The sequence below is a fragment of the Mesoplodon mirus genome, assembly GCF_964341445.2.
Source record: "Mesoplodon mirus genome assembly, chromosome: 3".
Classification (NCBI taxonomy): domain Eukaryota; kingdom Metazoa; phylum Chordata; class Mammalia; order Artiodactyla; family Ziphiidae; genus Mesoplodon; species Mesoplodon mirus.
Window position 1 is genome coordinate 3,060,079 of NC_138978.1, and position 12,534 is coordinate 3,072,612.

The window sequence follows — 12,534 nt, forward strand, 5'->3', positions numbered from 1 at the left end:
CTATCTGAGGGTCAAAGACCTGAGAACCAGAAGGCTCCATGTTCTTTGCGATACCCCTCGTGTAATTGAGCCACACTTGAATTCACCAGGTCTAAGTACATACATTTAAACATGGACCCATTTGTCCCTCTTCTTCCCCAGCTCACCCGTGGAACTAGGAAACTCACAAACCATGAACCTGAACCACAGGACAAGAAGGTCAATGGTGATGGCCACCCTGGCTCATTTTCACAGCTGTTAAGTTGAATGTTTTAGAACTTTATTTTTCTCCCCTCCTCCCACCCATGTATAGAAACACTGGGCTTATTTTGATTTTCCTAAATTATTTTCTGATACAATAAACTGTTTACTGTTTATTTATACTTTTACATGGATCACTTGTTATTTTTCCACAGAAAAATAGAAGCCTCTCTCTCTAAGTGTTATACATATATATCTATGCCTCAGCTGTCCTTATAGACATATTTATATATCATCTTCCTGAAACAAACTATTGTAGTTTATTGTTGTGTTTTTCTTTAAATGCATCTCATAATTATGTTAATAAACAGAAATTACATGATATATTGGGGTGGGGGTTGGGGGGCTGGGTGTGATTTCCATACAGGTGAACTTTTATTCCAGATTTTTTTAAGTTGTTTCTGTATTTCGAAACTATGTAATTTGGAAAATATTGTCAATGCAGCACCTATATCAACTTTGCTTTGTATATTTAGTACTCTGATGTTGCTATTAAAAAAAAACATAATATGAAAAAAAAGAGACAAAAGAATCACCATTAGTTCAGGTTGTGACCTCAAAATGACTTTTTCTAAATGCTATTTGTTTATTTATTTATTTTTTAACAGGATTATCTGAAACTTACTCTAAGAATATGGATATTCATGTCTATGTCATGGATCACATATTCTAAGATTTCCTCCCTGGATATTCACTATTTCCAAACCAATTCTTTCCCAGTTCAACCACAAAGAAAACGTTTCCAGATCTCTGGGTGTGGGTCCTGGGCTGCTTGTAGCCGAGACTGTGCCAACGGGGACAGTCCCACAACACTGTACCCGAGACCACAATTGCCCCCAAGAGCAGGCTGGGGGTTCCCCATTGTGCTTTTGTGGATGGTCTGAGTCCAGCTCACACCTGCAGAGATTTCCTGCAGAGGAAACCACCCCCGAGAGGAAAAGAGGTACAAAGCTTATATTTGTGCGCCTATCTGTGCCAAGGAAGGGCCCCCATCCTTGAGCCAGGGGACACACAGAACACGCAGAGTTTACAGAGGCAGAAGACGGGCTCAGATCAGGCTACTGATGTGTGAGTACGGACCCTGCCACCAGCCCAGCGGTTCTTCATCAGGGGCAGTCTTACCCCTCCAGGGAACATCTGGCAATGTCTGGAGACATGTTTGGTGTCACGCTGTGGAGGGGTTGCTCCTGGACTCTGGTGGGTAGAAGCTAGGATGTTGCTAAGCATCTTACAACACACTGGATGGCCCCCAAAGCAACAGTCAGACCCAGATGTCCACAGCGCCCAGGTTGAAAAGCCTGTCCTCACCTTCAGGGGATGCAGGCTGAACTCTGCTCTGGTGGTGGGCATGGGTCTTGCTCCACTGATGTGGACTAAAAGAGGCTGCCCTTGCCTAAGCGGCAGAGGTTTCCCTGCTCCCGGGGCTGCAGGCTCTCTGGTTGAGTCTGAGAAAGCAGGGACCTTAATTAAGGCCATCTTCTTTTTCAGGAAATCACACTATCAGCCCAGAGTGTTCCTCTTCGGACAGCGCCTGTCCACACACCTGCTGTGGTCTCAGTGTTGGGGATCCCTTGAACACACTGCCAAAGTCCTACACACCATCAGCTGTCCCAAGATACCAGGAGCTCGCCTGGCTTGTGCAGGGCCCCTAGCCCAGGGGGTGGGGCCGAGATGAACCCAGTGCCTCACCTCATCTTCTCACCTCCAGCCATGACCTCACAGACCTCCAGAAACATCTCTGCAACACAGTTCACCTGCTGCTAAGTTTCCTGGTCCCTCTTTAGGTACATCCATTGCCAAGGCCAATATCCAGCCTCAGAAAGACAGGAGAGAAGGGGGCAGGGAGCTGGGGTCCCAGGGATGAGGCAACACAAAAGAGCTGACCTGCACCTCAGGACCCCAACTGAATGTCTGCAGAGTTGGCGAAATGAGGTCTCAGCCATCTTTTCTGAGAAGGAAAACACATTCAAGGATGCAGATGTGCCAACGATTGGAAGCAGGGGTTAGAGGATTCCTTTCAAATCCGAATGAGCATCCTTCCTCCCGAATTAGCTCCAGAGTGTAGGTGGCACCCCTCCCCCGCCCACACCCCACGCCCACTGCAGGACCCACAGGTGATTTACGTGTTGCCTCATCCAGCACAGCGGGGACAGATGCACTTCCATTCCGTCTCCTCTCGGAGCGGTGCCTTTGCTCCTCTCTCACCCTGGGAGCCTCCGTTGGCTTCTGAGGCTGTGAGCCTGCAGATGGCTGTGGTGACCAAGGGCTCCCCAGGGAGAACCTCTCCTCAGTCTGTGAGGGGCTTAATGTCCTGAGACACATTGATGAATGGGATACATAACTGTCTTTAACAAGCAGAAAAAACAATAACACTTTGGTCATTTAACTGATGTAAACAAATCAACAGCCTGGATGCCATCAAAATAAACTCAATTTTCTCACCAGTGAGAGGGGGAAATTGGGATTTTAGAATCCATTTGCTAGTGTGTTTAGCCCTTGCCTTTGAACTGAAGCCAAGGACATAAATATGGGGTCTTAGTATAGCGAATACATTTGGCAGAGCTGACCATGATGGGTGTCCAAATGTGTAAGCCCAGCAGAAACGTTTTGGTGCTGGAGGGAGGCTGGAGATGTTTCCCCCTCTCAGAGCATTGGAGGGACATGGCCTGTGACCCAGGGTTTCTTCAGCAACTGTCACCACTAACTGTAGGGAGGGCAGGGAAAGATGTTTATGGGGAACAAAGGGCCCACATCACTTCCCTCAAGAGGAAGTCAATTCAGCAAAGATGAACACTTGTCCACCACAAAAGCAACACAACGAACCACCGAGGCTGGAAAAGACCACAGGATTCTAGATCCTACGAGTCTCCTGGTCTACGGGGACGCTGCCTGGAGACATTGTTGGTTGTCACAATAGGGAAGAGGTGCTACTGGCGTCTGGCATGTGGAGGCCAGAGATGCTGCTACACCTTTGTCAGGTAGAGGATGGCAAAGAATGATCTGACCCCAATGTTAACAATGCCGACATGGAGAAACCCTGCTTTAGGGGAGTTAAAGTTGACCTTCTTTCTGCAGAGGGTAACTTTTAATAGACTGGGTGTTGCTCCTCCAACACATCTGGTCTGCCACTGGTTGGCTTCCATGACTGACCGTACAGTCTTCCTTAAAACACCAACTCTGTCAGGAGACAATGGTTGCATCACCGGCGGCATCCCAGGCAGCAAAGTGCAGGCTCCTCTTTCCCTGGTTTGTTTTCTTTTTCGGCTTTTGCTTTCTTTCTTTCTTTTTTTTTTTTTTTAATTTTTAATTTTATTTATTTTATTTTTTTATACAGCAGGTTCTTATTCTTTATCCATTTTATACATATTAGTGAATATATGTCAATCCCAATTTCCCAGTTCACGACATCACCACCACCACCCTGCCGCTTTCCCCTTTTGGTGTCCATACGTTTGTTCTCTACATCTGTGTCTCAATTTCTGCCCTGCAAACCAGTTCATCTGTACATTTTTCTACGTTCCACATATATGTGTTAATATATGATATTTATTTTTCTCTTTCTGACCTACTTCACTCTGTATGACAGCCTCTAGATTCATCCACGTCTCTACAAATGACCCAATTTCGTTCCTTTTTACGGCTGAATAATATTCCGTTGTATATATGTACCACATCCGCTTTATCCCTTCGTCTGTCGATGGGCATTTAGGTTGCTTCCATGACCTGGCTATTGTAAATAGTGCTGCAATGAACATTGGGGTGCATGTGTCTTTTTGAATTATGGTTTTCTCTGGATATATGGCCAGTAGTGGGATTGCTGGGTCATATGATGATTCTATTTTTAGTTTTTTAAGGAACCTCCATACTGTTCTCCATAGTGGCTGTATCGATTTACATTCCCTCCAACAGTGCAAGAGGGTTCCCTTTTCTCTACACCATCTCCACCATTTGTTGTTTGTAGATTTTCTGATGATGCCCATTTTAACTGGTGCGATACCTCATTTAAGTTTTGATTTGCATTTCTCTATTAATTAGTGATGTTGAGCAGATTTTCATGTGCTTCTTGGCCATCTGTATGTCTTCTTTGGAGAAAGGTCTATTTCAGTCTTCTGCCCATTTTTGGATTGGGTTGTTTGTTTTCTTTAATATTCAGCTGAATGAGCTGTTTATATATTTTGGAGATTAATCCTTTCTCTGTTGATTCATTTGCAAATATTTTCTCCCATTCTGAGGGTTGTCTTTTCATCTACTTTGTAGTTTCCTTTGCTTTGCAAAAGGTTTTAAGATTCATCAGGTCCTATTCATTTATTTTTGTATTTATTTCCTTTACTCTAGGAGGTGGATCAAAAAAGATCTTGCTGTGATTTATGTCAAAGAGGGTTCTTCCTAGGTTTTCCTCTAAGAGTTTTATAGTTTCCAGTCTTATATTTAGGTCACTAATCCATTTTGAGTTTATTTTTGTGTATGGTGTTAGGGAGTGTTCTAATTTCATTCTTTTACATGTAGCTGTCCAGTTTTCCCAGCATCACTTATTGAAGAGACTGTCTTTTCTCCATTGTATATCCTTGCCTCCTCTGTCATAGATTAGTTGACCATAGGTGCATGGGTTTATCTCTGGGCTTTCTATCCTGTTCCATTGATCTATATTTCTGTTTTTGTGCCAATACCATATTGTCTTGATTACTGTAGCTTTGTAGTATCGTCTGAATTCAGGGAGTCTGATTCCTCCAGCTCCGATTTTTTCCCTCAAGGCTGCTTTATCTATTCAGGGTCTTTTGTGTCTCCATACAAATTTTAAGATTTTTTTGTTCTAGTTCTGTAAAAATGTCATTGCTAATTTTATAGGGATTGCACTGAACCTGTAGATTGCTTTAGCAGTATAGTTATTTTCACAATATTGATTCTTCCAATCTGAGAACATGGTATATCTCTCCATCTGTTTGTATCGTCTTTAATTTCTTTCATCAGTGTCTTATAGTTTTCTGCATACTGGTCTTTTGTCTCCCCAGGTAGGTTTATTCCTAGGTACTTTATTCTTTATGTTGCAATTGTAAATGGGAGTGTTTCTTTAATTTTTCTTTCAGATTTTTCATCCTTAGTGTATAGGAATGCAAGAGATTTCTGTGCATTAATTTTGTATCCTACTACTTTACCAAATTCATTGATTAGCTCTAGTAGTTTTCTGGTAGCATTTTTAGGATTCTCTATGTATAGTATCATGTTATCTGCAAACAGTGAGAGTTTTACTTCTTCTTTTCCAATTTGTATTACTTTTATTTCTTTTTCTTCTTTGATTGCCATGGGTAGGCCTTCCAAAACTATGTTGAATAATAGTGGTGAGATTGGACATCCTTGTCTTGTTCCTGATCTTAGAGGAAATGCTTTCAGTTTTTCACCATTGAGAATGATGTTTGCTGTGGGGTTGTCATATATGGCCCTTATTATGTTGAGGTAGGTTCCCTCTATGCCCACTTTCTGGAGAGTTTTTATCATAAATGGGTGTTGAATTTTGTCAAAAGCTTTTTCTGCATCTATTGAGATGATCATATGGTTTTTATTTTTCAATTTGTTAATATGGTGTATCACATTGATTGATTTTCATATGTTGAAGAATCCTTGCATCACTGGGATAAATCCCACTTGATCATGGTGTATGTTCATTTTAATGTGTTGTTGGATTCTGTTTGCTAGTATTTTGTTGAGGATTTTTGCATCTATATTCATCAGTGATATTGGTTTGTAATTTTCTCTTTTTGTAGTATCTTTATTTGGTTTGGGTATCTGGGTGATGGTGGCCTCATAGAATGAGTTTAGGAGTGTTCCTTCCTCCGCAATTTTTTGGAAGAGTTGAGAAGGATAGGTGTTAGATCTTCTCTAAATGTTTGATAGTATTCACCTTTGAATCCATCTGGTCCTGGACTTTTGTTTGTTGGAAGATTTTTAATCACAGTTTCAATTTCATTACTTGTGATTGGTCTGTTCATATTTTCTATTGCTTCCTGGTTCAGAGTTGGAAGGTTATAGCTTTCTAAGAATTTGTCCATTTCTTCCAGGTTGTCCATTTTATTGGCATAGAGTTGCCTGTAGTAGTCTCTTAGGGTGCTTTGCAATTCTGTGGTGTCTGTTGTAACTTCTACTTTTTCATTTCTAATTCTATTGATTTGAGTCTTCTCCCTTTTTTTGTTGATAAGTCTGGCTAATGGTTTATCAATTTTGTTTATCTTCTCAAAGAACCAGCTTTAGGTTTTATTGATCTTTGTTGTTGTTTTCCTTGTTTCTATTTCATTTATTTCTGCTCTGATCTTTATGATTGCCTTCCTTCTACTAACTTTGGGTTTTGTTTGTCCTTCTTTCTCTAGTTCCTTTAGGTGGAATGTTAGATGGTTTGAGATATTTCTTGTTTCTTGAGGTAAGCTTGTATTGCTATAAACTTCCCTCTTAGAACTGCTTTTGCTGCATCCCATAGGTTTTGGATTGTCGTGTTTTCATTGTCATTTGTCTCTAAGTATTTTCTGATTTCCTCTTTGATTTCTTCAGTGATCTCTTAGTTATTTAGTAATGTATTGTTTAGCCTCCATGTATTTGTGTTTTTTACATTTTTTTCCCTGTAGTTGATTTCTAATCTCATAACATTGTGGTCAGAAAAATTACTTGATATGATTTCAATTTTCTTAAATTTACTGAGGCTTGATTTGTGACCCAAGATTTGATCTATCCTGGAGAATGTTCTGTGTGCACTTGGGAAGAAAGTCTAATCTGCTGTTTTGGGATGGACTATCATATAAATTTCAATTAAATCTATCTGGTCTATTGTGTCATTTAAAGCTTGTGTTTCCTTATTAATCTTCTGTTTGAATGATCTGTCCATTGGTGTAAGTGAGGTGTTAAAATCCCCCACTATTATTGTGTTACTGTCGATTTCCTTTTTTATAGCTGTTAACAGTTGCCTTATGTATTGAGGTGCTCCTATGTTGGATGCATATATATTTATAATTGTTATATCTTCTTCTTGGATTGATCCCTTGATCATTATGTAGTATCCTTCCTTGTCTCTTGTAACATTCTTTACTTTAAGGTCTATTTTATCTGATATGAGTATTGCTACTCCAGCTTTCTTTGATTTCCATTTGCATGGGATATCTTTTTCCATCCCCTCACTTTCAATCTGTATGTGTCACTAGGTCTGAAGTGGGTCTCCTGTAGACAGCATATATATGGGTCTTGTTTTTGTATCCATTCAGCAAGCCTGTGATTTTGTTTGGAGTATTTAATCTGTTCACGTTGAAGGTAATTATCAATATGTATGCTCCTATTACCATTTTCTTAAGTGTTTTGGGTTTGTTTTTGTAGGTCTTTTTCTTTTCTTGTGTTTCGCACTTAGAGAAGTTCCTTTAGCATTTGTTTTAGAGCTGGTTTGGTGGTGCTGAAGTCTCTTAGCTTTTGCTTGTCTGTAAAGCTTTTGATTTCTCCATCGAATCTGAATGAGATCCTTGCCGGGTAGAATAATCTTGGTTGTAGGTTCTTCCCTTTTATCACTTTAAATATATCATGCTACTCTCTTCTGCATTGTAGAGTTTATGCTGAGAAATCAGCTGTTAACCTTATGGGAGTTCCCTTGTATTTTATTTGTCATTTTTCCCTTGTTGATTTCAATAATTTTTCTTTGTCTTTAATTTTTGCCTATTTGATTACTATGTGTCTTGGCTTGTTTCTCTTTCTGTTTATCCTGTATGAGACTCTCTGCGCTTCCTGGACTTGGGTGGCTATTTTCTTTCCCATGTTAGGGAAGTTTTTTACTATAATCTCTTCAAATATTTTCTCGGGTCCTTTCTCTCTCTCTTCTCCTTCTGGGACCCCTATAATGCGAATGTTGTTACATTTAATGTTGGCCCAGTTGTCTCTTAGGCTTTTTCATTTCTTTTCATTCTTTTTTTTTTTTTTTTTTTTTTTTTTCGGTATGTGGGCCTCTCACTGTTGTGGCCTCTCCCATTGCGGAGCACAGGCTCCGGACGCGCAGGCTCAGCGGCCATGGCTCACGGGCCCAGCCGCTCCAGGGCATGTGGGATCTTCCCGGACCAGGGCACGAACCCGCGTCCCCTGCATCGGCAGGCGGACTCTCAACCACTGCGCCACCAGGGAAGCCCTCTTTTCATTCTTGTTTCTTTATTCTGTTCTGTGGCAGTGAATTCCACCATTCTGTCTTCCAGGTCACTTATCTATTCTTCTGCCTCTGTTATTCTGCTACTGATTCCTTCTAGTGTATTTTTCATTTCAGTTATTGTATTGTTCATCTCTGTTTGCTTGTTCTTTAATTCTTCTAAATCTTTGTTAAACATTTCTTGCATCTTCTCAATTTTTGCCTGTATTCTTTTTCTGAGGTCCTGGATCATCTTCACTATCATTATTCTGAATTATTTTTCTAGAAATTTGCCTACCTCTATTTCACTTAGTTTTTTTTTTTTTTTTTTCTGGGGTTTTATCTTGTTCCTTCATCTGGTACATAGCTCTGTGCCTTTCATCTTGTCTACCTTTCTGTGAATGTGGTTTTTGTTCCACAGGCTGCAGGATTGTCGTTCTTCTTGCTTCTGCTGTCTGTCCTCTGGTGGATGAGCATATCTAAGAGGCTTGTGCAAGTTTCCTGATGGGAGGGACTGGTGGTGGGTAGAGCTGGCTGTTGCTCTGGTGGGCAGAGCTCAGTAAAACTTTAATGTGCTTGTGTGCTGATGGGTGGGGCTGTGTTCCCTCCCTGTTGGTTGTTTGGCCTGAGGCGACCCAATACTGGAGCCTACCTGGTCTCTTTGTTGGGGTTAATGGTGGACTCTGGGAGGGCTCACACCAAGGAGTACTTCCTAGAACTTCTGCTGCCAGTGTCCTTGTCCTCATGATGAGACACAGCCACCCCTGCCTCTGCAGGAGACCCTCCAACACTAGCAGGTAGGTCTGGTTCAGTCTCCTATGTGATCACTTCCCCTTCCCTTAGGTACCGATGTGCACACTATTTCATGTGTGCCCTCCAAAATTGGAGAGTCTGTTTCCCCTAGTCCTGTCAAATTCCTGTAATCAAATCCCTCTAGCCTTCAAAGTCTGATTCTCTAGGAATTCCTCCTTCCATTGCCTGACCCCCCAGGTTGGGAAGCCTGATGTTGGACTCAGACCCTTCACTCCAGTGGGTGGACTTCTGTGGTATAAGTGTTCTCCAATTTGTGAGTCACCCACCCAGCAGTTATGGGATTTGAGTTTATTGTGATTGCACCCCTCCTACCATCTCATTTTGGCTTCTCCTTTGTCTTTGGATGTGGGGTATCTTCTTTGGTGAGCTCCAGTGTCTTCCTGTTGATGATTGTTCAGCAGTTAGTTGTGATTCTGGTGCTCTCGCAAGAAGGAGTGGGAGCACATCCTTCTACTCTGCCATCTTGAACCAATCTCTCTTGGCTTTTGCTTTTTAACCTGGGTTATTGCCTGCTGGAACAAAGTACCACAAACTGAGTGGCCTGGAACAGAAGAAATTTATTGTTTCAGCATTCTGGGGGCTGAAAGTCTAAAATCAAGGGGTTTTCAGGACCATGCTCCCTCAGAAAGCTCTGGAGAAGGACATCCCAGGCCTCTGTCCTGGCTTCTGGTGGTTCCTTGGCTTGTGGAAACATCACCCCAGTCCTCACATGGCATCTCCTTGTGTATGATTTTGTGTCCAAATTTTCCCATTTTATAAGGCACCAGTCCTATTAGATTAGGGCCCCACCTTGCTCCAGGATGACCTCATTTTCATTTATCATATCTTAGGGGATCCTATTTCTAAATAAGGTATCATCCTGGCGTCCTGGAGTTTAGTTAGGACTTCATCATGTGTGAATTTGGGAGACAGAATTCAGCCCAGAGCACTGGGAGATCAGAGTGAGGTGTGGTCACTAGGATTGAATCCAGCCTCATTTTTCCCTGTCCTCTAACTGCCCCTAAAAAAAGTGAGGAGCTGGAGGCTGGGGGGGGGGGGTAAATCCAGAAGGAAGGTTCTTGTTTCTCCTCCCCCCATATAATCTGTGGGTTCTGGTGACAAAAGTCTGGTGGGGGCATCACCCTTTAATTCTGAGGCAGCTGGTTTTCTATGTGGAAGCCCAGCTGGACTTTGAAAGAAGTGACTTCGTTTTAAAGTGACTGTCCCTAGAATAGTGCTTTGCTTTGGTTTCAGGTTGCCAGATAAAGGTGAAGTAGCTGTCAGGATTACATGTGGTAATAAAACTTAGAAAAAAGGGGAACTCTAAATACATAACCCCCTGCACAGAGGGCAGTTGCAAAGGCAGAGAGTTGCCTCTTTTTTCCTTCTTTTGCATCTGTGATTCCTTATTCCTCGTTCACGTCTTCCCGGAAGCCCCGCACCTTCCGATGGAGGGTTCATCCTACGGCATCTGTAGTGTCCCCGTAAATGTCTGCTGCATTGGTAAAGGGAAGGGAGCCGCTGTTCCTGGCAAGAAAAGTTTCGGGTGACTTTGCCTCGTGATCCAGTGGGCTCTTCCCTTCATCTCTCCCTGAACTTACCTTTGGTATGTGAGTACCTGAACTGGAAAAGACCCCTCTCCCCTCTGATCTGTCTGCACCCAGCACTTTATGTCCTCTCTTCTCCACAGCTCTCTCTGTTTGCGAAATATTCAGCTTTGAACTTGGCAGAAATGAGGCAGCAAAATTTCCTGCCTTCGAGGCTGTGATTTTCCAGGCTTGCGGTCAAGGATGGCAAAGCAGGAAGCAGAGGTGAGAAGGTTCAGGAGTTGCTGAGGTGCAGGGCAATTCTGCAGTGGTCCTAGGCTGGTGCTTGACGCTCCACTCAAACCTCGGCCCAGAAGGTCCCCGGAACTCTCCTTGGTGCTTGAGATGCTGAGCCAGTTCATTTGTTCTCTTTGTCTTGATAACACATCTAGAGAAGAAGCAGCGTGTAGACATACTGCTGGTAGTTTTAGAGATAATCACCCAGAGTGCGGTGGCTGAGAACATTCTACACAAACTAGAACTGGAAAACTACAAGATATTGCACTTTTTTTTTTTTTTTGGATAATGACACTAAATGAGCTGTAGACATGGGCTAGACCATCCTAGGACCTCAAATCACCTCCAGTGCATCTTATTAATACCAGCAGACTTCCTGGGGCTGTCACCACTGAAAGCAGCTGAGTCAGGAGAGTACCCAAGCGTTTTGAGAACACCTCACCTTTATGCTGTTGAAGTCGTGCATTGATATTTTTCAGTCTGTGAACTGAGTTACTTCACATCCTCCCCACAACAGCAAGGGACCTCCCTCCATTATACTAGATTGCTTTGGGTCATGGAGAAAAAATAATAATAAGGAAGCATTATCATGGACATCTGGTTGCGTTTTGTTCTCCCTGGGAGAGAAGAAATCACACCACAATCACTCCAAGAATGCAACAGACACCTGACTCTGTAGCACATACTCTGTCTGGGCTTCTAGACCTTGTGCTGTGGTTAGGCTGTGAGCATCCCTCAGCCAAGTCCTTATATATGATAACATTATGCAGAAAAATAACGAGAACGATTGACAGATGCTGCTCACGTTGGGACTGAATTAACGCTTAAATCAAGCTGGCAGTGGACAGGGAGTTTGTGGAAAGAAATGAGGGAGGAAGCTGTATTTCAATTGGGAAGCCCTGGGTGTTTTCTGGGAGACTGAGGCTCCTGTAAATGAAATACAGCTCTGAGCTCGCATTCTGTCTCCTGTGATTCATCTGAGCTGAAGGGGCTTGTTCAAATGGTTCTAAATGTTATTTTCAAAGAGCAAATGAACATCTCATTCTGGAATCAGTGACACAGGAAACAGGCTTGGAAGGAGGTGACCTGGGAGAGAGGGCAGGAGGCTACATGGAGTTCTGCTCAACAGCCAGTTCAAAGCAGGCTGCAGGGTGTGTGGAGCAGAGACACCCACGGGCCTTGGTGGGGCAAGAAGTGTCACACCTGGGGCTTTTCCTCTGAACATCAACAGGCAATAGGACTTGTCTCCCAAGGTCAGTGTGGGGGCGTATACAGCCTGGGAAATATGAGAGAGACCAGCCCAAGCCAGACTGCCTCCTTCCCAGTCTGGCCCCACTCTAGACCATCTCAGTGCTGGACACATCCCACGCACACCATCTCTGTGTTGGACAAGAGACTCACATTCAGACTAAATGGGCCTGGTTTTGAAAGTGTCCCAGGTGAAGCAGACATACCCCACTGGAACAGGTTCACTTTCTCAGGTGTTGAGGAGGCACTGGAGCTTTTGAGCAGAGGCTTGATGTGAATGGTGCAGAGTTTGAG